Source organism: Oxyura jamaicensis, chromosome 1, assembly GCF_011077185.1.
Source record: "Oxyura jamaicensis isolate SHBP4307 breed ruddy duck chromosome 1, BPBGC_Ojam_1.0, whole genome shotgun sequence".
NCBI lineage: Eukaryota > Metazoa > Chordata > Aves > Anseriformes > Anatidae > Oxyura > Oxyura jamaicensis.
Window position 1 is genome coordinate 193,069,483 of NC_048893.1, and position 24,112 is coordinate 193,093,594.

Below are 24,112 nucleotides of genomic sequence, written 5' to 3' on the forward strand. Positions count from 1 at the left end.
AGGTTTTTGGCAACCTTTGCGTCTGGTCCCAGCTGGAAATGCTATGAGAATATCTTTTCTCGGGGTATTTTGTCACTCCCAATTTCAGAAAGAAAGTAGGAAAACATACTTGGGAGAGCTTCCGAAAATGGTCCGGGAAACTGAATCTACAACAGAAGGGAAATTCAGGGGCATTCAAGAGAAAAAATCATTTTTCTCTTTAAACCAGTTCACCCAATGCTTCACAGAAGGTCATCTGAAAGTTACAGAAATAAGAGCTGAAGAAAGCTGTCCAGGCCATGGGGACATCTAATTAATCTCCTTGGTCCTTCGGAGATACTCCTTCTAGCACACTGTCTTGTATTTTGACAGTCTAGTTTTAAACAACCCAAGCAATAAGTTTTCCACTTCTTCCCAGAGACACAACAATAAAACCCAGCAGATCTCAGAATTAGGATTTCTTTTTGCTGATATCCAGAAGTTTTTTTTTCTCTCTCTCTCTTTTTTTTTTTTTTTTGTTAACTCTTGGCCTCACAAACAAGTTATCCTCCCTGAGCTCTGCTGGTGTCCGTGAGCTCTCTTCTAGCAGGCAACAAATGCAGTTTGGCTTGAACCTTTTTCAGAACGGTCAGGGAAAATGGATTTGGGGGCTAAAAGTGCCCAGGTAAGGAGTTACCACAGCTCTGCTGACACATGCTAACTTGCCAGCTGATGTATGTCTTTGCACATCCAGGTTTTTGAATCCAGCCCTGATGTTCCCTGGCTTCAAATGCCCCTGTGAATAACAGCTCTGCTCCCGAGGCATTTATATTAGCCAGGCACTTTAACTCAGTGCTCGAGCACGCCGTCTGTGGATAACTTTCTCATATATCGGACCTTCCACCTGCATCGTCACTTTGCTGCTGACTTGTGGTTTCCCTGCAGGGTTTCCACGTCCCCTGGGCACCAGCAGCACTGCTCCGTGTGCTGCCGTCACAGCCCCTTACAAGTGCATCATAAACAGCAGTTCAGTTTTAGGTATATGCATAGCGTTGAGTGACCTGAACGGTGCACTTTCCATACTTCCAATACATATTCCACTAAGCTATTGATTTCCTAAGTCATACATTGTGCATTGTTCTCCTAGTTTCCCCCTACCCATTTAACAGCTGCCGTTTTCAGAAGGACACACATCAAGCATGCTGTTATCTGCAGATCACTTATGATCGATGAAAAGCTCCTCTGCAAGCCTAACCTGGCATCTCACGATGCAACCGGGATCTTTTGGGCTCACAAATCATTCCCAGGTATCCTGTTTCAGCCTGAGCTCTATTATCAATACAAGGGAGGTGAATTTGAGCTGGTGTGTAAAGTTTTCAAAAGTGCTTTTACACGACCTTCGGGGCTGGGTCTTATTTTCAAAAGTGACTCGGTGCATTTGGGAACCTAAGCAAATTGATTGTCTATCATGCGTGCTCCCTTATGATTTAAATGCTTTTGAAAAGGAAAGCTGGGGTTCCAGAGGCACTTCAGGCATTCCTGACAAGATTGCTAATGTTGTTTAGGCGCAAATGCAGCACACCTCAGCTGGCACAGAAGGAACGGGAAAGTACCAAGTCAGATTTTCAAACTGCAATTTGAGTTTGAGGGGGGTAATGCTCAGGAAAAGTATGCTGCAAACTAAGAAAATTTGATCCTGAAAGTAGTGAGCATAAATACGAAACCTTTAAGTTAGTTTCTTAACTATAGTCTCCCCATAAGAGCCTGAGACACATTGTGGCAGCTGCTCTAAATCCCCAGCCAGGGACACGCGTGGCAGCTAAGGAAGGGCCAGGGCATGGTAACAAATAAGACACCCCATTATATTATGGCACATTTTACTTCAGCCTCTGGCTTTTGCTGTAATGGGCTATTCCTCCTTGTGGTTCCTAATGGGTTTTTATAAATATGTCTGGTAAGTATGAAATCTTTAAAATATGCCAAAAATACAGCAGAGACATGAAGCTGCATTGTTCCATCTCGCTGTACTGATTTACTCCTCTTTGTCTTGAGTTTTGCCCGGGAATACTATTAAGTGTCCTGAAATTGAGGTCAAGAAAGATTTCTGCTCCGAAGTTTTATACTATGTCAACTAAATAGACTCTGATCTTCAATCAAAATGCAATTTTAAATCATTTTCTGTTTCTCAGTCGTGTTCTCTGTCGTTCTTCCTTGCTTATATTCTCTCATCAGGGAATGTTGCTCACAAATAGCTACTGAAATGCTGCTGGATGAAACACAACAGAAAATACATTAGGAACAACCTTTAGCCCAACTGGGCAAATTAATCTCCCACAAAACACTAGCAATTCCCTTGGAGCTAGAACCGAGTTCATTAGTGTTATGTGTAATTGTCTTCAAGCGAGGTTCACATCTGAACTCGCGGTGCACATTATCCTGCACTGCCAGAGAAAAAAGTCCAGCAGTGACCCCGTCCTACCTTGGAGAATGATATGAAGAAATATGTTTTAACAGATTATTTTTTCCTTTTACTTTCAAGGTTTTAATTATGCTCTCATCTCTGTATTGCTTTGCACATAGGGAGGAAGGAGCAGAGGTCCAGAACAGGAACGGCAGTGTCCAGGAGAACAAGCGCTGCCGTACTTCTGTAGGCAAATGACCAAATCATTCAACTGGCGGTTCAAAATGACAAACTGATTTTCAGCTTTCTCCCTTTTTGTGCTTAAACTTGCCTCTGATCTTGTGGGGTACTCGTTTTGCTGTGGTTGGACTGCTCCCAAAAGCCAGCGCAACGGCGGGAGCAGAAGCCACGTCGCTGCTGGGAGTTGGGTTGAGCACTGGGCAAGGGGTCTGTGAGCCACAGCGGGATTGCACCAGCACCAGGAGCTCGTCCCCAGGTCTTTCAGGTTTATACGTGTCCGATCCATGCGGTTCGATGGCGCTGGGATGCCAGCCCTTCGGTTGGGATGCGGGGATCATTTGATTTTTCAGCGATGTACATACTTCGCAGTGGTTCTCGGTGTGTTTTTGTAATTAGGCATATTTAACTGTGCCTTGTTTTACTGCTGTAGGAAGAATCTCATTTGTCAGCAGTTTTAAGCTTTGCCAAATAAAGGCTTATTGGCAAACTGCATTGAGCACTCTGATAATAACCCAACTTTAGAAAACACACACCCTGCTGTGTTGTATTCAAGCCATGGTGCTGTTGAAATTAAAAGGGGAGACAATGCCTGCTTTCAAAAACTAGAGGTTCTTTGTATTCTAATAAAAGCCTAAATTAATGTTTTAAAAGGTTATTGCTATTTTTTACCAGTTAGCTGGCACTGCGTATAAATCTTATTTAGGCAAGGTCCTACTTTATTTCACTGTTTTTAACACGTCAGCTGGTATCATACTGCCACGAATAATCAGTTCCTGAAATTCATTAGTCCAACCCGTTAAATCCCTTTTGTTTAGTTTTAATAGCAGGGTATTTCTGTGAATTCAGGAATCTAATATGTGATGTACGTTCTGACAACACCAGCAGGGACCACAAATATTTCTTACATAACCTAAAGGACATATGTTTGGCTTATGGCAAAAATAACCTCATCATTCCCGTGTTTCAGGTTGAGGTGTCCATGTGAGGTCCTTTTATAAGAGCAGAGTAATAGGAACTATGTATAATTTAATCTTGTTGGCTTTTAATACATTTCCTTCAGCTTTTAAAGAGTGCTCTAGGAAATGGAAAAACACACAGTCAGCTATGAAATTCTATGACACTGATGCAGTCAGGCTATAAAATATTCTTTGCATCTTAATTGCATTTTATATAGCCGTATAACCTTGTGTAATTCTTAACTCTATAAATCCTAGCTTTGCATCCCAATCTGGCATCTCAGCAAGGGAGGCAGAGGAATGTTTCCCACAGTTCATTGTTCACTTGGATTGTGTGGGCAGAGCGCAAACGTCAGGGCTGTGCAGGGAACTTGCACTGAACTTTTGAAAACTGCAATTTGCAGACAAAGAATTCTCCTCGTCCCTGCGGATGAACCTGATCCCGCACGCCGAGAGCCGTGTCGGAGCCCTCTCCAAAACCAGTTGTGGTCTGACGGCCGTTCGAGCGACAGAGCCTGTTTTATGCAGTATGCATGAATTCAGAGGGCAGTCCGGGGGAAAAACGAAGGTAGTTTTACTGGCGTATGACTGCCAGAACAAAGCAGAGTGCGTCAGAAGCTAAATACCTAGCAGGTGAGAAGTCACGCCAAAGCTGGACTCATTTTTCAGGCACCATCAGCCATGTGAAACATGGACACGGTGCGAGTGTGCCTGCACCGTGACAGATGCACTTGCTGGTACTCTCTGCCCTCTGACTGCCTTCCTTCATTAAGAGCTGCAGTCTCAGCCTTGTGCTTGCTTCCCTGCTGTAAAATAGAGGCTGGGAACAAGAGACCCGAACGCAGAGAAGGGTCTGTGGCTTAGAAGTGAGGAAAACAGTGGGAGGATCATAAAGCTGTGATGGATGTGATCTGTTCAACTCTGTCACTAATTTCTAATAATAGAAGGTTTTTAGAATGGGTAGACAGAGACATAACAGGATCCAGTGGCTGCAAACTGAAGCTGGATAAATTTAGATTAGAAATAATGTTCTGTCTACGCTGCAGCTTGCAGCGCCGCGTTGAGATACATAAACGTCAAATGAGCTAATTCAGATACCCAGCGCGGTCCAACGGTAGCAAGCAGGGAGATCCCGGGCTGGTTGAGCTCAGCAGAATAAACGAGCCTGCCCGAGGTCCGTGCTGCTGCAGCACAGCACTCCCAGTGCTTTACCAGACCGAATATCCCAGTGCTTGACCTGCGGTCTGCAGTGGAGGCACAGAGTCCTCGGGAGCAGGCGTAGCTAATGCTGCAGCATCTCACCGAGGAGTGCTGAAATTAGTGCGTGGCGTGTTGTGTCTCACACTGCACAGAGATGTAGACGGATTTTTCCTTGTGGTCCCTTTCTGGCTTTGAAACTTCTGCACTGCTGCATAAAGTGGCTGCTGCTGAGGACCCGTTCGTTGAGAAGTACTCAGGGAGGCCAAGCTGTGCACAGGGATGAAAGTTTCTGCTAAATCAGCTGAAACTCAGAATTTCTATGTCCTGGTGAATTTTGATATTTTAATATTTGGCTTAATGTTACTTCAGAACTCTCTTCTGATTTCTTGTAGCACTGAAATTCTGTAATACTTCTTGCTTTTGGAAGCACCACCTATATTGGTTTTGATGAATTGGTACGTCTCCAATGGAAAACCCTTTCTGACTGAAAATTTCCAACCCCCTATCCCACCATGTGTATCAAACCTCACGGGTTAATCAGCACAAAGCTCTATAGGACCACCCTCCACAGGAGGGACTTTTACAGCCTCTTCTAGAGAACAAAAATAAAGAGGAACTTACTTTGGGCTAGAGGGATTAATTGGTACCCTTATTTCATTAGGTTATTTAAAGCAAAGATCTCATTAAACTTTCATTGGAATAATGTTAGACAAAGTAAGTAAGCTGCAGCTGTTGGGGAGAAATGAGAGGTCAGCAAATTACCAGATGATAACAAAAAATAGTACTGAAGTCTAAGAGAGGGAGAATGGAGGGAGGCTAAAGTGCAGACTGGAGATTTGGGACTTTTCAGTTCTCCAGTTTTATAGCTGTTGGACACATTGATGCTCATGTGCCATTTGTTCTGTGTAAAATCTGTTGAGCTAAGGAGGCTTTCAGGAGCTGAGGAGACCTCACAAGCCCGGAGTGTCAAAGTAAGACCTGGTTGCTCTTGTGGCTCATCACTGAGGCAGTTTGGATTTCTCTGGCCTAATTAGCTGCTGTGTCGGGGATGATTTATGTTCCTTCAGCTCACCCTGTTGAAACCTCTCCACATCTATCGAGCAGCACTAATGGATTAGTCTTGGCACCCCCGAAGTGGCCGCATGCACGCTGGGGTGAGACCAGGACAGCCTGGCAGCACGGTGAGGAGAGGAGAATAAACCTGAACACCTCGTGCCTTGTCTCACCTGCAGCCTTTATGTTTCTGAAGCTGGGTTGTTGGGAGGTTTTTTTGGTATTTTTTTTTTTTTTATTAGGCACCTGAAAATTCAGGTTATCTCCTGTCACAGTTGGTTACTTTGGGCCCTTTTCCTGCTGCCTGGGTTGGTGCGAAGTGGTTTTTGGGTTGCAGGAGGTCAGACTCCATACAAACAACCTGCTGGGGTCTTCTCTTCAGTGGTCCAGCCTGGGCTCAGTCTCTCTCGGAGGGTTAAGCAAACCCCTGGGCTCATCTGCTTGGAGTACGGCACCCAAAGAGATGCACACATGGACTGTTTGCAGCTCTCTGCAGAGCTCTTCCCTGCACCACCCTTTTCCCAGAGGGCTTACACAGCTATGACCAGGGATGGTTTGTGTTCATGAGGATTCAGGGAAGAGAAAGGTTCAAAACATTGTTCTGTTTCAGCCCCATCTGCCAGCACTGCTTGCAGTACACAAGGCGAAGTCACTTATCATGAAACAATTGGCTAGAAAAATCAGATTTGAAGCCTTAAGATGTGAAGTTGAATTCATTGTTCTTCCTTTGTGGGACAGGAATGCTAATGGTGTCATACTTTGATGCTGCTAAGCTTATTTAATGCTTAGCTGCTGCCAACAAGGAGGGCTCTGCTCCTTTCCTCTTCCACTGCCTGAGCCCCCTGTCACTCCCCTTCTGCTGGCACTGACAATTATCTGACCCCACCAGAAAACCTGTTCAGAAAGCTCAATCAGCTGAACACCTGCCCCACGGAAACGAGCAGAGAGCCGTCAGCGGGCTCAGCCCTCCAACCCAGCTCATCCAAGGCCAGAAAAATGCCAGTGCACAAGGGAGGGTGGGAGGAGAGGAGCAGGACCATATCCAGCGGCAGCTATCATTTAATTCAGAGTAGTTTCTCTACAGAGCCACAACCTAAGGCTTGAAAAAGATTGGTATCCTACTCTTACTGAGCCTCCTAGGCTGTCCGGCAGTTCCTACCCTAGCAGCCCAGACACCCTACCTGCTCTTTGCAAGCCCCTCGCCTTCCTGCAGCCACCAGCCCTTGCCACATCAGCAGATCGCTCCGCTAGGATTCTTGGCTGGGGGAATATCCCAATTTCTACTTGATTCTTTGTACACCAGCATTGCATTGCAAATGCTGATTAAGTTTTTCCCTGAAGACTCTAAATCCTAACAGAGTCCACTGAAATCATCAAGCTCTTGCAGTCCTGGCCAAAAGAATTTTGTTATTTCTGTGAGTGAGGTTAAAATCCTTGCTTGAAATTTGGCAACTGCTGAAGACCTGCATAGTATCACTGAAAAAGGAATAAAGTAGTCGTCGAGAAAAGGCAGGAAAATCTGACCTCTGTCAACCAACACCTCCTCTGCAGCCTGTACGTACATAGAGCTCAGATTCTCAAGTAGGTTACCACAACTGCATTAACTCTGCCCTTCTGATTACCAGTAGCGACCGTTCATGCGCACACTCCTGGTTCCTGACAGATACATGGAAATGGGACTTAGCACACCCCGCCGTCATTGAAGTATAATTGAGTTTGAGATAACTTGAATTGCATCTCATTTGCTAAGGTCTGTGAATGCACAAACCTGCACAGACAGAGGTGCCATGGATGAGCTGACACATGGCAACGTGGCAAGCTGGGGTAGCTGAGTTATGAGTCTGAGGTCATACAGATATATCCTACTGGGCAAGAACTGAGTCTGAAGTCATACAGATATATTGAGGGTGGACTCGGTGATCTTGGAGGTCTCTTCCAACCTAGATGATTCTGTGACTCTGTGATGTCCTACTGGATGAGAACAGATTCTGAAGTCACATAGATATATCCTACTGGGCAAGAACCAGCATATCTGTAATGGGTTTAACACTGATGAAACTGCTTTTGAACTGAATTGTGGTATCTTCTAGCTTAGTCTGTTTGTTTTATTAACGAGAAAGGTGAGGACTGACTTTGTTAGTCGGCAGGTTGCTGCATGGGGCACAGCAGACGGGTAAGAAAGTGCTGCAGCCATGCAGGCAGAGCTAGAATGGGCTTTAATGGCTGGAAGCTGAATTTAGCCAAATCAGTCTGCATGCCAACTGTGATATATATACACATACATATTGATCGTCATGAGTCTGCCAGTGAACTTACATCGATGGAGGCTCAAATTCTTAGTTGAATTATAATGAAGTGCAATTCCATTAACTTCAGCTGCTCTCTGACATATCTGCATCTCGCTCTCATGGCTGTTAATGGCTTGGTTCTTCAGGAACAGACTTGCTTACTCTGTTGCCTTTGAAAAACAACCCTTGTCCTTGCTGTTAGCTCAGTTTCACCTACAGCAAAGCAGTGGGATTTGCAGGCTAACTCTGCATGTTCCCAGAAATGCGTATCTGCAGCAAATATGTGTGGAAGGCTCACACAGCTCACTAGAAGACTTTTTCTTCTACCAATCCATCATACACGATCAATACTTGCCTCTCTTCCAGGTTCTGCATTATTCACGGAGATAGTAAAAGATACTCTTAAAAACTTTGGATAAATAGAAGTGGTTTCTGTCTTCTGGCTTTGGGCTTCACCTCAGAAAATGCGCACACAGCACTTGAGATAGTCCAGCAAAGCAGGAACGCCTTTGTCCATAGTTCCTTCGTGTTTGCACCTGTAGTGGTGGCACAGCCAGAAGCACCATTTGGACACGGCAGACCTTTGTTTTGGGTGTGGGTGGTGAACTGGCTGTCCTCAAAGGCCAAGTATGTGGATGACCTCTGTGGAGTCTCTCCAGCCCTGGTCCCCTGTGCACCACACCGCAGGGCTTCTTCTGGCTCTGCATGCTGTGGGGAAGACAAATGGAAGGCGTCTCTGACATTTCCCTCTGCTGCTTTTTCCCCTGATTGAGAAAGCAGAGTGTTCATGAGTCAGTTCCCGAGTGTTGCCAACCTCGGTCCTTCATAAATCATGAACTGGGCAGGCAACATCGTGACCTTTGGGGCTTGTAGGGCTCTTTCGGTTTTTAACTCTGCATCTTTTGCCTCCGTGATTCTAAGAGTTTGGGGTACCTTCCTTCAGGCAGTGGTTCCATGCTCAGGAGCAGCCTCAACGGGGACTGAATCTTCAAATGTAAGGTAGCAAATTGGAATATATACATAGGCTGCAGTTTAGGATTTCTTCAGCCAGATTTTGGTCTCCTGGCTATTTTTCTAGTCCCAAGCCTGGCTTGAAAATGTTTGGGTTTATGACCAGCCTATAGACATTACAAAGGGACATCTTGTGCAGTTAATGCACTTTTTAATATGTTACAGTCAGTCAGCATTGCAAATACAAACACACAAAAAAACCCTACTTGCTGCATTCATAAATACCATTAGAATTGTCATTTTACCATTTTGCCATTTTGCTATTATGAATCATTAGACTCTAACCATGTAATGCCCATTAGATCACCCAGTTCGGCTCCCAGTCCGTGTCAGATTGTTCTCTACAAATATTTTCCTCATACGAGGTCTTGCATTCAGTTTACTACGTCGTACACTTTCCACTGCTTCCCTTGGAAAGGAGTGGATCAAGAATACTAGGAAACATCAAATCACGTTGAATATGTCATTCCAGACTGTAAACAAACAAAGCTAAAAATAATTTGAGGACCACGTACAGCGGAAAACTTCCACTTCCAAAAAAACAGCCAAACAGCTATTCTAAGGGAGCCCTTGCATAGCCTTGTACAGTCATAGCCTTTTCTTTGTCAGATTTTTTTTTTTTATAAAATATAAGGGGAGAAGGAATATTCTAGAAGCTCCGAATATCGGTTTCTCTTGGAGAGACAGACAATGAAGCAGACTTGTAGCTCTGCTGCTTGTTTACATGTCATCCTCCCTTATTGGCAAATAATTGTAAGCAGAATCGAGTGATATATATCTTCTGCGCTGAATTCCACTGATCTGATTTAGTTACACTAAGCACAGAGGTTTTGAGTCTGATTTTTAAAACTGTCAGGCGCCAAATGGCATGCTTCACATTAGCCTGCAGTTCTGTACCTAATTTGCATTCAGTTATGCAAATTAAACATTTGACTTGAGTAATCACACACAAATCAGCATGTCTGATCATTTGCACACATGCTTATTCACTTCATTTGCTCAAATAAAGTATATACTCAAACTAAGTAGACAGCTTAGTCCCTAACCATTTCAGTAACCGACCTCAGCCTGAAGCTGATAATGTTGTTTTTTAATAGAGCAGCTGCAAGTAGTTAACATTATGGGCATCCTTCAATAAAATTTCCACTGTGCATTTTTGCATGCCTTTAGAATCTGCTAGTGATGTACCTGAGCTGCCTGAATGCACGGAAAGTCAAATACATGGAAGTTTGCTAAAGCCGACCTTCCATTGAATTCCTGAAGGTGTGTTAAATCAAGTGGGAAAAAATAACCCTGAGGACTAGTTAAAGATACCCACTGAACATAACCTGGTTTGTACAGATTAAGCAAAAAGTATGTTGACACATATGCTAGTTAGAAATGTGCAAATTTAGCATTTTGCTGCAGTAAAGTAAGTAAGTAAATAAATAAATAAAATGACTTCTGTAGCTAAATATTCATTCTGTCAATAACATTCCTCTGTTCCAGGAGGTTGCAATAATATGGATTGCTATCTGATGAAAGAAGGTCAACTTTTGGAAGAAAAGTGAAATTATTTACCAAGCGAAGCAGAAAGTGGGGGCTCAAAATATTTTAAATACATTCAGTTCTTCAGGGAAAACTGGCTGTTGGCACAAGCGAAGAAATCTGCCTTGACACACTAATGCTCAACAAATACCTCGTCTATGAAAAATGCATTTGATAAGCAATGTCTTTTGAAATTAAGATGATTTTATTATTTCTTTGTGTGCAAAACTGGAATGTAACCAGTTCCTGTAAATTAGACAAATAAGCAGTTTAGGAAATAAACCTAAGAAAGATTCAAAGAAAATAATATTATTCTCTTGAGGTCACCGCAGCATTTAGTGCAGCTGCCCGTTCAGGTGACGTAGTACCAAAGCTGCCTGCCTGCATGGTGAGCTCTGAAGGACTCTGGAGGCCTTTCACCATGGGCAGACCATTTTTTATGTAACATTCAAAAGTCTTCAGGCTTAAACAGGGCAGAGGATAAGGGAGACCAAGGCCAAACCTGATGGGGAAGGCCCAAACGCGTTAACAGAAAGGACATCGGTAGTGAATGGTAGGAAGTCAAAGTCCCTCCTAAGCTGTAATGGCACTGAGGTGCCTGCTTCTCTGTCTAAGCTAGGATGTATTGGGGCATATTCAGAAATTGAGGAAATGGGCTCTAACTAGTTGTGGCTGTTATTTTAGGGTACCATCATGAGTTAGGTGGTTGAGATAATCCATCAGCATCCCTCTTGTCAGGTACGGTAAGTCAAAAGTGGTCAAGGCGGCCTAATGATGGCCAAAATAATCCACCGTCAGGAAAAGAGCTACAGATTTCTCTCAAGGTATACATAAGGCATCTTTATTCACAAACGGACTCTTTCTCAAAAAGTCCAAGATGGTCACGGAAGTGACAGACGGCCCAGGAACCAGTGCCACGTACCCAGCATCCATCCACACTGTGCCATGCACTCTCATGGAGGCTGCAAATATTGAAGGCTGCAGGGAGCAGAGGAGCATTAAGCATGTAGAAGGCCTCAAATTAATTAAAAAATAGTATATTAAGCAAACCTGAAATGCAGTTTTTGTTGGCAGGAGTCACAGAGGCACTGAGCACTGCTTGACTCCGAAGGAGGCTGGGAAGCTGCCTGGCGAGAGGCTTGCCCCGTTACCTGTTTAGCTCAGACATAACAGCCCCTTTACAAACAATGTGGGCGAGCGATAAGTTGGGCTTTGTTTTGGCCCCCGCATTAATCGTGATTAAAAATAGAGCTCTCAGCAGCAGCAGGGAGCAAAACAACGGCAGCATTGTTAGCTTTATCAGGAAAAACAGAGGGCGCGAAGGATGAAAACAGAAGGCGAGCAGAGGAACCGGGAGGAGAAAAACACAAGGACTGGGGCTTGCTTGTCATGCGGAGGGCAGGGGAGACCAGGGACAAGCCTGAAAGGTGGAGAAGTCAGACTGACAGGAAAAAACGTGATCATCTTTAGCTCTCATCCTGGCTGACACCAGCAGGGTATCGCAGCCAGTTGGCACCATAGGAAGGGTGGGAGATCTGGGGGCAGCTCAGTCTTCAGTGTGAACATTGCCATCACCTAAAGCTGGCTAAAACCAGTGGGAAACCTCCCCTGAGCTCACTTGTGTATACATCCTAAGCCTTCTCTTTCCTAAAGCAGGGTGTGCAAGTAGGAATAACAGCAGCAGCAGCAATGTGGCTTCTTAAACTCAAGTGGAGCACCAGCCTGTCCTGTTCTGGAGCCTCCCTAAAAGTGATTGTAGTTTTTGATCAAATGGTAAAGAATAGGATTCTCCCGTTGCAGCCAAAGAGGTCGATCTGTGTGCTTATTTTTAGTGCAGAACAATAATATCTGTTTTCACCCATGCTTCAAGTTTAAATGAAGGTTTTAACCTGTCGGTATTTAGTGACTGGAGATGACAAACCTGTTCTTAGATCACCCATTCCCTCCTTCCATTTCAGAATTACACAATTACAACTAAATCATTTGGTGTTTTCAAAAGTGAAGCACTGGAAGTAAAATCTCATCCCCAGTGGGATTTCCCGTAACAACATATCCATCAGTTTCAATGAATTTCACCCAGGGGAAATGGCATTCCAGCTTATTCTGAAGGACGTGGCTGAGCTGATCTCTAAAGCATGAAGTCTGCAGCATTGTGAACTCAGTCTCAGATCTGTGCAGATGCTTCTGACAGACCAGTGCTTATGTTTTCTTGTGGTTTGTTTCAACACTGACATGAGTTAATTTGGGCTTAGTAATGAGAGAGGAGTTTGGGAGCTTTCATGTAAACAGTATGGGACTGTGTATGTGCTAAGGTGACCTAAACTTGGTATCCTGTGTCTGTCTTGGGACATTTCTTAGGTCAAGCGTTTTACATGGCAGAGTCCAAAAGTAGGCGTGAGGCCTTATTTTGGCATACGAGACCATTTCAAGCCAGTTAGATGTCTTTGATGTTCCAAAATGGGGGACAGTTGTCTTTGTCTGGAGCTATTATTTTATGAAATGAAGGCACAACTCTCACTCAGTGAAACAAAACTGTTCAAGGAAATGTAAATATCCACTAAGTTGCTCTGCTTTTGGAGTAAAATCGCCCATGTCTGCAGGAACAGATGCCTTCACTGATATTTATTAATGTTATATTTCAGCAGAACCCAGTGGTCTTCACCAGGTGACAACTCAGATCTTCTGTCTCTGATATGAGCATATTATATATGACATTTGCAGGTGAGAAGAGATAAGAACCCCCAAAATTTATTGTATTCCCTCCCACTGTATTTCCTAAATCTTCACCACTAAACCGAGAGCAGTTTGAAATAAACAGAGAGAGAAAAAAAAAAAAAAAAAAGATTTTTCATTTTGCACACAAAAATACGTGCCTTAAAAATTCAGAGTAATCGCAAATTAGAAAGTAAGAAGTCTGGACCACCTAAGAACAAAGGTTTGTCTGGTTCTGTATCCTGTCACTCTTAGTGGTCATTAGCGGAAAAGCACAATAATCAGATAAGCATATATTACATTTCCCCAGGATGCTCTCCCAGCCTCCATCCATCTCTGGCTAAGCATCAATAAATGGTGTCTGTGCATTTAATAGCTGGAATGGATTTTTCTTCAATGAATTTGTCCAGTTGCTTTCCGAACCCATTTAAACTTCTAGTATGTATAACATCTCGACAGAAATGGCCCCATAGCTGTACTTCACAAAAGGCCCTCCTTGCTTGCTGTTACCTCGTCGTGTGTTAATTTTTTGTGACGTCCTCCAACTCTTGCATTGGAAGACTCATTGGTCATTGTTCACCTTCTCCAAACAACACATTTTATATACTTAAATCATATTCACCCTCAGTTTTTCCTTTCCTGGGATGAAAAGTCTTAGTCTATTAAACTGATCTTCTATATAACCTGGTGTGTTGATGTTGTTTTTGTTGTTTGTTTTCCTTTGGCTGTCCTTTTTGTCCTTTTCTACATACTTTTCATTCTACTGTGTTCTTTTTGAGACAGGAGAATGAATTTTAACAGTAGCAGCATGATGTGTCTTTGCTTTGCTCTCTGTTCCTTTGCTGGCATCTGGCTTGCTGTCTGGATACTTGCACTTGTGAGCGCTGTGAGATGGTCTTTGTAGCACCGTCTGCTCTGACCTTGGGTTCTCATTCCCAGGAAGCAACCCTGTGTGTGGAGCCCATCCCTGTAGGCAGAGTAAGGACAGTTTTCCACGTGTTGGATTTTATATTTGTCTACATTGAATATCATCTGTTCTTCTATCGCCCAGTTGCTGGAAATCTGGTAATTTGTTCTTATCCTTCCACTGCCTTTTAACCAACGTTGTATCGATGTGAAGACCTTCCCTCTTACCCCACAACAGATTAGTTTATTAATCATCTCTAACAAGTGATCTTGCTGAGTGCCTTTGGGCACAAGCTTTCCAGTTAAGCTGTGTCAACTGAATTCCCCGTGGCCACATGCTTGTTATCTCCTTCAGAAAACCTTACTAAAGTCACAAGTACAACTTTCCTTTGCAAAAGCTGAGCTGGACTTTTGCAGTATATCCTATTTATCCAGGTGTCACCTAAAGCTACTCTTCTGTATTCTTTAAATTTTGTTATGTATATATTTTGTTTGGTATAAGCATTTTCCCTAGTACTTTTTTTAAAAATGGATGCCATATTTGCCACCTTCTAGTCTTCTGATGCCAAAACCATCTTCAGCCAAAAGCTGCACACTATAGTTAGCAGTTCAGCTAAATTGAGATAAAAGTAGAAAAATATAGATTTTTTTTTTCCTGGAAAAGAGTTTAGTTTTGCAAGATTCTGAATGATCTGGCATTTTAGTTTGCTTCTAATGCCAATCCATATAACATTTAGTGATTATCTGCTAGTTTATCGTTCTGCAATTTGACAGATTTCATGATAAAGGAGCTTGGCCAGTTTGAGAACAGAGAGGCTGACCTGTGCTGAGAGCACTGGCAAACCTGGAACAAAATGATGAACTCAAAAAGGAAATGTACACTTGAAACAAAGTTAAATAAAAGCTAACATAAAATAGAAAACTTGGAAAGAAGCAAAATAAATAACTCAATTTCATTTTTGAGTTATTCTCAGCATTTTTCCATTTCAAAGAAGTCACTCAGTGAAAGCACAACTTTGCCATAAATGTTTCTACCGCTGTTAGAACTGAGCTTGTAAGAAAGCCGCATGTTCAGCAGTATCTATTACTCATCAGGGATGTTGTATATTTAAACTGACGTAGGACTGTGCTACAGAGGCTGGAAACGTTAAATAACATGCAAGTTTGTGTTTCCTTGTGAACATAATTGCCTGACCTCTACAGCAGATGCAATTTGCCAAGATTTTCTTAACAAAGGCAGTGACCTTAGTTTACTGCATCATATGAATGCATTGAAGCTTTGGCACTGACGTATGCTACATTCCCTTTCTTTCCTCTGCAGTTTTGCCTATTGTTTAAGTCACTCGATTTATGTGAAGCCCAAAAGAACCGGCACAAACTACCTGTTCCACCCGCTGTACCACACATATTGATTCGGCTAATATTGAATTACAGTTCCTTATTTTAAGAAGCTTTGTCAGTGTGCAGTCCCATGGCCATGCCAGCTTCTCCTTCGGAGTGCTCTTTATGAAGTCAGGCTGCTATAAGGTCATACAACCAGCAGCCCCGTGGGACGGTAAATAGCACTGCAAACCGTATACTGTTAATTATTTAACATGTCTTCAGATTAGTGATTTGAACTGAACCGTCTCATCTTTCACAGCTAAATAGTGAAGATGACTCAAAAGCTTTTATGGCCCAAATCACCCAGGGTAATTTACCTCTGAAAACTGAGACAGTAAAGAAACAGAAACAGAAGCTGAGTTTCTTACAGATTTTAGTCCTTTGTCCTTTTGCATCCCCTCTTTTTACCAACCACGATGCACCTAGCTCCTTCTTCTGTGTCCTGTAACATCCTCACCAGGCAGAAGATGTCAGATGCCAGCTGGGTCAATTTGTCACTGTGCCAGTCTCTGCTGAACAAATACGGCGGGGTTCAGACAGCATCTCCCAAGTCTGCATCCCAGGTTGCATTTTCTCCTCTTCCCAGCTGCTAATTCATGCAATGTGTAAGAGCCTTGTTTCTCTGAGACTTCTGCTGGTCTGCCACATCTGACTGGAATTGGCTTGGTGTTGTCAGGGCAAGGGGAGAAATGCTATGGAGGGCAGAGACCCTAAGCAACTACAGCTCAGATAGCATAGTGAGCTTTCATGGTTATCGTCTCAGGACATCAAATGTCCCCAGTTCTAATCATAGAGCCAGGAACACACTATTTTAATATAACAGTCATAGATAAGAGCAGATGGAAGCATGGGTGCATTGTGCAAGGGTTCACTAATTACAAACTACTTCACATACAAACTGCCCCTTAAAACTTGAGGGTAGTGAAGATCTGCCCCCGCAATACAGAAAAATAACCTCTTGGGGCCTACCATGCTTTGTTCCTTTGGTTCGTTCATTCATTCTCCTTCAGTTCTCTGGGGTCTCGTTGCAGATCTCTGCCTTCAATGTTTTCTGTTTCTCAGACTGAATTATACACCGTCTGTCACTGTCACTCTCCTCTTCCTCATTCTCTCAGGTGGGTGGGTCATTTCCTTCTTTTCCCATGTCCTTTAGAGTGCTTCTTCCCTTCCTCATCCAACCTTCTCATCATCTTCTCTTTTTATCTGCTAGCTTTTCTCCCCAAGGCATGTCAACCATACTGTCAGAAAGGCAAGTGGGACTGCTTGAGTGGGCACCCTATAACTCAGCCTCAGATCTTCCAGAGGGGTTTGGACAGCTGCTCAGCTTTGACACTTAATCCCCACTGGTTTTGAGAAGGATTTAGGGACCTAAATCCCTCTGAATCTCTGCTCCCAGGTCACAAACAATATCCATCCCATACTGGAGCAGCAAGACCACCGATGTGATCTCGCTAAACTTAAGCTGTTAATGACAGAGGTGGCCAGTGCATGTGGGCACTCTTCACTGTGCTCCTATCACCTGCTGCCTAATTAAATTGCAGTTGTGCTGATTGGCAGGGACCTGCTTATGACTGAAACCATGATAAAAAGCTGATGGGGGAAGGGGCTGAGAGGAGAGAAAAGCAGTGTGATATGGAGACCTGGGCACTATGGGGATGTAGGACTGGCAGTTCATGAGTTGCCCAAATTTGCTGGTTCTCAGGAGAATTAAGTCTCCACACACATCTTTCTCCCCTGTGCTCTCTCCAACACTACAGCTACTGAAGGAAACTGTGAGTAGGAGCACAGATTTTCCAGTCCCCTTTGTAGGAATGACCCACTTAGCAGATGATACAATCAGGGTATTTACTCTTTCTTGCCACTTCCAGTAAAGGATGTTCAAAAGCGAAATGGCCACTCATTGAAATGCCCAGTGTCCAAATCACCCTGCACAAAGGAGCTCATCTTGTCCTCAGCAATCCTATTTGCTCAGGTGCAAGGCTAGTGCCTGCAGCAGCTACCAGTCCAAATACAGATGTGGGGCCTAGAAAAGAAAGAAAGAAAATAAAAAGGAAAAAATAAGGCTACTTCAGACAAGGCATAGTGAGCCCAAGCAAGTTTCAAGTAAATTAATTGTGGAACGACACAGTGTAAGATTTTGGCCTCCTAAAATGGAACATATTCCTTATAAAATGGGCATGCTGTGCAGCTCTCTGACATTTCCAAGTGAAACAATAGGACCACTAGAATGGAAAGTCTGCAGGAACGGCAGACAAGGAAAGGAAGTTTAGTTTGAACAAAGGTTTTGTTCATTTTTACAGCCCCTAGAGGAAGAGCAGTGCTGTACAGAAGCTGTTAATGATGGGCTGGATTGGTCGGCTGAAACCGGTGCCAAGATCTAAATGTGTTTTTACTCCAAGCTCCTCCCCAGCTGTCCAGATACCCTGCAGAACTTCCAGCTGGTGTGAACCCCACGGGCTGCTTGGGCCAGCAAAAAGAAGGGGTGGGGGGACAACCCTGCCCGCTGCTTGCACTCCTCCTCCTGGCTTGATAACTGCAAATCTCTTGCATGAAATAGCAAATCGTTGAGCTTTGTCTGAAAAATTTGCAAGTTGACCTAAACTCTCAGGTTCTAGGAAGTAACTGTGCCTGCCGAGGGCTTGCACAGGTAACTATGGCAACTCTCCTTCTCCATTAGGCTTTGAACGAACTGTTCTTAAGTGAAAACAGCTTCAGCCTACCATTGCCGTTTAATAAATAATCCACCAGCCGAGGAGAATTCGGGCTCAGGAGAAGCTGTGCTCCCTTTCAACTAGGCACTACTAAGAGCTGGAAAAATGCAAAAGTGAAATTCAGCAAAGCCGTTTGCAGAATTTCCATGACATGACTTTGTTCCTGCGGCATGTAAACAAATCACTCACACTCACCCCCCCGGCTCCACGGAGGGGCACAGGGCTCTGAGACAAGCTCCTGGCTGCTGCGTGCTGAGCAGGTAAATGCAAAATCAGAGCTCGTGATCTGCTTTTGCTCGTAATCTCCCTGCTGTACTTGAAGTCATTTCTAAGCCGTATGTCATCGTTTTAGGTCTTTGTATTAGGCAGGGAGAGAAGGAAACGGGAGAGAAAGCGGGCAGCTCGTTTTGAGATTTGTCATTCGGGAGTGACAGCGCGAGGTTCAACCTGCTTAGTTCTGCGATATGTCAAAGTGCATCGGGGTCAGAAAATAACACTGCACAGTTCCTGAGTGGGGATGATGTTTACAGGCTTTTCTTTTACAAGTTTGAATTCTGCCAGGGACATTACACGAGAACTTACAATTTGTTCTTTATAACTAAGAGCCGTTTTGAATAGTTGCCAGGCAGTCAGGGCCAGGTTCTTCTTTTAAGCTCTGAAGCAGTAAGGTCCATCCTCGGGGCCTGATATGAGTTTTCCATTGACTTCAGTAAGGCTCAGGCTTACTAGGACCTCTCGCAGGCATAAAGGTGGGACACCTTGGTCAACAGAAGCCTCATTTCTCCTGCCTGTCTCTGCAGCAGGGTGAAGGAGGGCTGACAGCTTCTCCCAGCAGCTTGTCAGAGCATTTTGAAGCCTGAGGCATCTCTGTTCCAGCACACACATTGTACATGGCTTTGAGAAGGCCTTACAACCCCTACTTCAAAAGGTAGGATAGGCGGAACAGTGTATCTAGAAGCGTTGTCAGACAAACAGAAGAAAACTTCTGGGGGCTGTGTTCCAGGGGCCAGCTGAGTGCCTTCCATCAGGAGGGAACAGGCCTTGCAGATACCTGACAAAGATCTAAGTGTTTCAAAGCCTGCCTTCAGCCCAGTATCCTGGCCTGTGAGGAGAGCCCTCACCCCACCTGTGACCTCCTTCCCCTCATGCTTTCTGCAAGGAAAACGAAGGCACTGAGGGCCACAGTGTGCCCTTTCTTCCCTCCCTGCCCTCTCCCTGTATGAATCCCATCCAAGTTTGCCTGCCAATATCCACTGATTTCTGCCAGCACAAACAGTGGCAGAGGGCCACAGGGGCTGCAATTCCACTTATGAGGAGAGGAACAATAAGAGATCAGTTTGGTCCAGAAAGCACATGGAAGTGGCCAAAATGGAGGCATGAGCAAAGCAAAGCAAAGACCTACAAAAACGCTACCTGCATGGCCCCTCTGAAGTGCTACAGAACCACAATAGGACCTCCTCTGCCTTCTCCAGCTCCACCGTCTGGGTGGAGACAGGCAGTTCAGATCCTTTTCATTAGAAATTGTCATCTAGAAGATATATTCCACCCTGTCACATCTCTGTTTTCTTGGGATCTGTGGGATCCTGAGATGAAGATCAAAGCTTGCAGATACTATCTGGTTATTGTCAGCAAGGCTGGGATGTGAAGTAATTAAAAATAACTCCTTTTGCCACTACCCAAATTAACTCAGTAGGGTTGAGTGACTGTAACCCGACTTGGCCTTTTGTCATTCTAAGTGCCGCTATTACAAGGCTGCACTTTCATGATTTGTGGAGAGCAAATTCCCCACCAAACAAAGGCCAAAACACAGCCAGGGCCTTGTGCACATCTCAGGGGGAGCAGGGTGCAGTGGCCATGCCTGGTTCCTCTCCATTTCTGAGGGACTCTGCCACCAGGGCCACCTGAGCACCTTCCATGGAGAGCCTGGCCCACAGTAAAGGAGTGAAGATTTATCACATCAATTTATCAACATTTGGGCAAAGCATGTTTTTTTAGGTAGGAGATGTTTTTCAATCCTTACTGAAAAAAAAAAAAAAGGGGGGAAGGAAGGGGAAAGAGATTCAGAGACTAAGAATCCAAACACTTGTATGTCTTAATTAAAGGTAAACTTTTGCTTTGGGGTGGCTGTGGTTAGAGCAGCAGGCAGAGACCTGACAGCACAGGCTAAATGGAAAGAAAAAAGGCTCTTCTTTCTTTTACTTTTTTTTTTTTTTTTTTTTTTTTTTTTTTTTTGCCAAGCATTTACTTAAACCCCAGTCTGAAATGGCTTTGAAACTGCAGACACCTTCATGTAAATGTTCTTAATAAAGAAAGAAAAAAAAAAAAAAAAGAAGAAATCCACTGCAGGACATTTGTAATCCTTCTGATTTAGATGTTTTAATAATGTGAGAGTTTATCTTGGAAGATGGTGGCTGACCTGGAATTAAAGCTACGGCTTTGCCAACATAAGACTAAAAGCTCAGACAGAAGACTTAAATATCATAGTGTAATATGCATCCGTTCATAAATATATACATACACACATATATACACATATATATGCATGTGCTACATAAACACATTTCTAAATAATCATCAGCTTCCTTTAAAAATTATTTCAACCCAAATTAAGGTGTAGACAAAATCTGGTTGGCTCAGAAACTACAGAGTGGTGCCCCCATGATATATTCATTTCCTATTCTGGTGTAGTTAATTGGGCATTTCGATTTAATTACCTCAGTCAATAACACTTTCGGTTGAGTGTTTTAAGTGTTCATTTAATTTACTGTAGATTTAATAAGGCAGCGGTTGTATGCTAAAGCTGTTAACCATCTGGATGGGCTGCAAAGCCCATCTCTTCTCTTGGGTAGCTGGGGCCTGATCCAAGACACACTGTCTACAACGGTCTTTCAGTTGACTTCAGGAGCTCCAGGCTAGGGCTCCTTGGGGACTAGGGAGATGGGTTGCAGAGTATGTAGGCAAATGCCTTTGGCTGTGGGCTTTCTGGCTGGCATATGTGACAGAGGTTTCAAGATGCCATTTATTTTCTGTAGACAATTTCATAAAGCAATGATGGCAGGAAGAGAAACCCATGACTTGGAGCTTGGTAATTGTTGACTATGAGACTGATCCTTTTGGTTTAGGACTTAAAGTGAAATTTCAAAATGTTCCTCAGCTTGGGAAAGGATGCTGTGAGCTGGGTCACACCTAGGAAAAGGTAAAATAAGCACACCAGTTTGACAAGCCCCATCCAACTGAGTGATATATTTTACTCCTGCCATGAGGTCTGGCAGAGCTGTTCACCCTCCCTCCACCTTGTATGAATCACAAGCTCATGCTCTGGGCCAGGAAATATGCAGGCCTGTGTGTTTTCAGATCTCCAGTGCACTGGGGAGCAGAAAGAAGCAAACAGCATTAATCAGCATTGCCTCTCTTGATTTCAGATGCTCTCCTAAATGGATGTATATTTAGTGTAGGCAAAGGATGATATAATATAGGGTTGTGATTGTAAGATCTGGGGAGCTGCCCGTCTTGTCTTCCTTCACAGTCATATGTACCACACAGGCTTTGGTAAAATGGTAAAATACCACAGTACTGGATGGTTTAGAGATATGCTAGTGCCTAAAGATGCTAGTGGATACTTGGGGAAATTTCCAGGAATACCTGGGTTGGGAATGGCCAAACATCATGTGTTCCAATATCCTCACAAGACTGAGAGCCTCATGACACAAACTATGTGCCTTGGACAGATGAGAAGAACTGGGGAAAGAAGAGCGGAGTTTAGGCAGAGGATGAGTGGCACTAATCTATCATGGGACAGGCAAGAAGACAGTGTTTTGGGGAATCCCAGAGTAGCCCATCCATGTGGGCCATGGTGTCCCTGTTCCTTGTTTCTTTCTCTAGTCCACGGTTGGGGTTATCGAGCAGCCATCAGCCCCATACTGCAAGTTATATGGTGTTGTCCAGACCCAGGGCCATAGCTGACTGGCTTGCAACCTGCACATAGGAGCCACAGGTCAGCCACAGCTTTCATTATCCTTTCATGCTTTCCCAGTGATTTACTGTCTTCTACTTCCTGGCACCCCACAAGTTTCTGCCTCCTTTCCAGACATCTCCTGCTTTTAGGGGCCGCAGAATTCCGTGCACCCCAGGCCTGAAGCCAGGCTATGTTTAAAAACAAAGCAGACGAAACATCAGCAGGAACAGGACTCTGTGAAATCAAATGGAGGGAAATTCTTCTGCTGCAGAAAGTAGGCAAAAGGCAACTGGAGATGAATAAGCTGCCTGACAGTTGGCAGACATGCAGGCTGTCTGCCATAGATGGTAATATAGGCACTGCAACAATTATGCCATCTAAAGTCAAAAAAGCAATAAAAAAGCTTTAACCTCTGCTACCCGGGAAAACAGGCTTTGGTTCCAGATGCATTTGGTAGGAAGAAGTCTTTGCAATGTTTGTGACAGGCAAATGGTCTAGAAAGCTCTGCCAAGCTGTGTTAAGGGCAAGGAGTGCCTGGGTTCATCCTTTATTTGTACTAGTGACACATCAAGATTAAAAAATTATGTTACTGCTATTATTATAATGATATTGTTATCACTACTGTTATTTTCTTAACACATCAATGGAGCCTGGGCAGCTGCTCTTTATTTCTTATGTGAATGCAATCTGCGTTTAGATTTTTGTGGAGATCAGACACCAGACACATTCCTACATTCTTGTCCGATGTTCAATATTTTTCCATGAGTCAAGGAGAACAAGAATGGGCATATTGTGTAAATGCAAAACTCTGCCTTTTTAAACTGACACGACGAATTTCAGCCCTGCCTCTTTGTCTCTCTCCTTGGAGCAGGGGCTTTTCAGCCTGCCAGATTTTGTTACTTACTATCTTTGAAAACAGAGGGAGGAAAAAGTCAGCCCTTGTTAATTCATTGTCCCAGACACCTAGCAGTGTGGTATCCTTAAGGACTGCTTTTTTTTTCTCTCTCTTTTCTGAGATGGTGAAGAGCTGTTGCTTTCCTGCCAGCTCCATTGTGTTCTCTTAGCAAACGCCTGCAATACTAGAGGCACTTTAAAAGTAAGCGAGGAGTCTGTTGCAATAGGCATCCAACAAAAGTTCCTACTGCAATCCACACTTCCAGTAAATGCTGGTTCATAATCCAGATTTAGGGCTTTGGGACTGGTTCATTATAAAACACTGTTACAGGTCAGTTTTTTGCATCTGTTATAGCAACACTGTTGCATTGAGAAGGACATCTATGCAGAAAAATATTAGTTTATAGGAGATCCCTGGAATTTGAATTCCACTTAGGGAAATAGGCAAAACACTCTTCCATCTCTTTTTTTTTTTTTTTTTTTTTTTAAGTGCTAGTGAAAGGTACCTGTTTGATGACTGAAAGACTTAGCTCATCCGTACCCACCAGAGCAACAACTGCCCTGGAGACTGCTCATATTTGGTCTACATCCCAGGCAAGTCTTCATGGCCTGCCTTTCTAAAGCCTTTTCCTAAGTACAGACGACCATAGAAAGAAGCATGTGTGCAAATTAAGATTTTTTTTCCTAAATAGAGATCTTTGATTTTTTTCAGGTATTTTAATAGGCTACAAAATGCTTATTCCTGCAGAAGAGATGAGAATAAATTTGTCTCTACCAGAGCAAGTCTAGTACAAGTAACACACAAGTGAAATTTCGCTGAAGTGCTTCCATAACTGACTATTTGATTGGTCTTCCTGAGAGTGCTAAGCTGCTGAGTGCCCTCTTAGCATATTTGACTCAGAGCTTCCTAGCTGAGG

General features: G+C 43.7%; 1 protein-coding gene and 1 long non-coding RNA gene across 2 annotated transcripts in view; both read left to right on the forward strand.

The window, feature by feature from the left end:
* MAML2 (mastermind like transcriptional coactivator 2) overlaps positions 1–24,112 on the forward strand; it is a 207,975-nt gene that overhangs the window by 104,215 nt on the left and 79,648 nt on the right. The window lies entirely within an intron of this gene.
* LOC118168192 lies at positions 17,257–19,428 on the forward strand. Its single transcript, XR_004751411.1, has 2 exons — positions 17,257–17,407; positions 17,936–19,428. It is a non-coding gene; the product is annotated as an uncharacterized LOC118168192 (long non-coding RNA).